We start from the raw sequence: 3,330 nt of genomic DNA, 5'->3' as shown, positions 1-3,330 counted from the left end.
ATGTCCAAAGTATGTAAGACACAGTCTCGCCATCCTTGCTTCTAAGGAGCTTTCTGGTTGTACTTCTTTTAAGATGGATTTGTTCGTTCTTTTGGCACTTCATGGTATATTCAATATTCTTCATCAACGCCATAATTCAAAGGCGTCAATTTTTCTTCAGTCTTCCTTATTCATTGTCCAGTTTTCACTATTATATGATGCGATTGAAAATACCATGACTTGGGTCAGGCGCACCTTAGTCTTCAAAGTGACATCTTTGTTCTTCAACACATTAAAGAGGTCCAATGCAGCAGATTTAACAAATGCAATGCTTCTTTTGATTTCTTGACTGCTGCTTCCATGGCTGTTGACTGTGGATCTAAATAAAATGAAATCCTTGACAACTTCAACTATTTCTCCGTTTATCATGATATTGCTCGTTGGTCCAGTTGTGAGGATTTTTGTTTTCTTTATGTTGAGGTGCAATCCATACTGAAGGCTGTGGTCTTTGATATTCATTAGAAAGTGGTTCAAGTCCTCTTCACTTTCAGCAAGCAAGGTTGTGTCATCTGCATAATGCAGGTTGTTAATGAGTCTTCCTCCAATCCTGATGCCCTGTTCTTCTTCATATAGTCTAGCTTCTCATATTATCTGCTCAGCGTACAGATTGAATAGGTATGGTGAAAGAATACAATCCTGACACACACCTTTCCTGACTTTAAACCAATCAGTATCCCCTTGTTCTGTCCAAACAACTGCCTCTTGATCTGTGTAAAGGTTCCTCGTGAGCAAAATTACATGTTCTGGAATTCCCATTCTTTGTAATGTTATCCATAATTTGTTATGATCCACACAGTCAAATGCCTTTTCATAGTCAATAAAACACAGGTAAACTTCCTTCTGGTATTCTCTGCTTTCAGCCAGTGATATTACTGATATTGCTGTATAATTTCCACCTTTGGTTGGATCACCTTTCTTGGGAATAGTCATAAATATGGATCTCTTCCAGACAGTTGACCCGGAAGCTATCTTCCATATTTCTTGGCATACAAGAGTGAGCACCTCCAGCACTGCATCTGTTTCTTCAAACATCTCAACTGATATTCCACCAACTCCTGGAGCCTTTTTTTTTTTTTTTGCCAATGCCTTCAGAGAAGTTTGGACTTCTTCTTTCAGTACCGTCAGTTCCTGATCATACGCCACCTCTTGAAATGGTTGAACATCGACTAATTCTTTTTGATATGATGACTCTGTGTATTCCTTCCATCTTCTTTTGATGTTTCCTGGTCATTTAATATTTTCCCCATAGAATCCTTCACTATTGCAACTCAAGGCTTGAATTTTTTCTTCAGTTCTTTCAGCTTGAGAAATGCCGAGCCTGTTCTTCCCTTTTGGTTTTCCATCTCCAGCTCTTTGCACATGTCATTATAATACTTTGTCTTCTTGAGCCGCCCTTTGAAATCTTCTGTTCGGTTCTTTTATTTCATCAATTCTTCCTTTTGCTTTAGCTGCTCGACACTCAAGAGCAAGTTTTCGAGTCTTCTCTGACATCCATCTTGGTCCTTTCTTTCTTTCCTGTCATTTCAATGACCTCTTCCTTCCTTCGTGGATGAAGTCATTGATGTCATTCCAGAACTCGTCTGGTCTTCGGTCACTAGTGTTCAATGTGTCAAATCTATTCTTCAGATGGTCTTTAAATTCAGGTGGGATGTACTCAAGGTCATATTTTGGCTCTCGTGGACTTGGTCTGGTTTTCTTCAGTTTCAGCTTGAACTTGCATATGAGCAATAGATGGACTGTTCCACAGTTGGTCTCTGGCCTTGTTCCGACTGATGATATTGAGCTTTTCCATCGTCTCTTTCCACAGATGTAGTCAATTTGATTTCTGTGTGTTCCATCTGGCGAGGCCCACGTGTATAGTCACCATTTATGTTGGTGAAAGAAGGTATTTGCAATGAAGAAGTAGTTAGTCTTGCAAAATTCTATCATTCGATCTCCAGCATTGTTTCTATCACAAAGGCAGTAATTTTCCAACTACTGAACCTTCTTCTTTGTTTCCAACTTTCGCATTCCAGTCACCACTAATTTTCAATGCATATTGGTTGCATGTTCGATCAATTTCAGGCTGAAGCAGCTGATCAAAATCTTCTATTCCTTCATCTTTGGCCCTAGTGGTTGGTGCATAAATTTGAATAATAGTTGTATTAACTGGTCTTCTTTGTAGACCTATGGATACTATCCTATCACTGACAGTGTTGTACTTCGGGATAGATCTTGAAATGTTCTTTTTGATGATGAATGCAACACCATTCCTCTTCAAGTTGTCTTTCCCCGCATAATAGACTATATGACCATCCAATTCATAGTGCCCAATGCCAGTCCATTTCCACTCACTAATGCCTAGGATATCTGTGTTCATGATTTTCATTTTATTTTTGACAATTTCCAATTTTCCAAGATTCATACTTCGTACATTCCTGGTTCTGGTTATCAATGGATGTTTGCAGGTGTTTCTTCTCATTTTGAGTCGTGTGTGTTGCTGTGATGCTGGAAGCTATGCCACTGGTATTCAGATACCAGCAGGGTCACCAATGGAGGACAGGTTTCAGCTGAGCTCCCAGACTAAAACAGACTAGGAGGAAGGACCCAGCAGTCTACTTCTGAAAAACATTACTCAGTGAAAACTTTATGAATAGCAGCAGAACTTTGTCTAATATAGTGCTGGAAGATGAGCCCCCAAGTTGGAAGACACTCAAAGGATGACTGGGGAAGAGCTGCCTCCTCAAAGTAGAGTCAACCTTAATGACGTAGATAAAGCCTTTGGGACCTTCATTTGCTCATGTGGCACAACTCAAAATGAGGGTACAAGGCAAATATGTAAAAGTCAATTTCTGACCTACAAAACCCCAATGAACAACCGAAACTTGAAATTTAAAAGACAATACCATTTACTATAAAAAAAAAAAAAAAAACCGCAAAATATGAAATACCAAAAACAAAACAAAACCCGTTGCCATCGAGTCAATTTCATTGATAGCAGCCCTATAGGACAGAGTAGAACTGCCACATAGGTTTCTAAGGAGCAGCTGGTGGATTCAAACTGCTGACATTATTATGGTTAGCAGCCAAATGCTTAACCACTCTACCACCAGGGCTCCAAATTATGAAATTCTTAGGTCGTTGTTTAGGTGTCATGAAGTCTGTTTTGACTCATAGTGACCTTATGTGCAACAGAAAGAAACACTACCCAGTTCTGTGTCATCCTCCTAAGTCTTGTTATGCTTAAGTGCATTGTTGCAACCACTCTGTCAGTGCTTCTCATTGAGGGTCTTTCTTTTTGTCGTTGAACCT

This window comes from Loxodonta africana, chromosome 3 (assembly GCF_030014295.1).
Source record: "Loxodonta africana isolate mLoxAfr1 chromosome 3, mLoxAfr1.hap2, whole genome shotgun sequence".
Classification (NCBI taxonomy): Eukaryota; Metazoa; Chordata; class Mammalia; order Proboscidea; family Elephantidae; genus Loxodonta; species Loxodonta africana.
Note: the sequence above shows the minus strand (reverse complement) of the source record.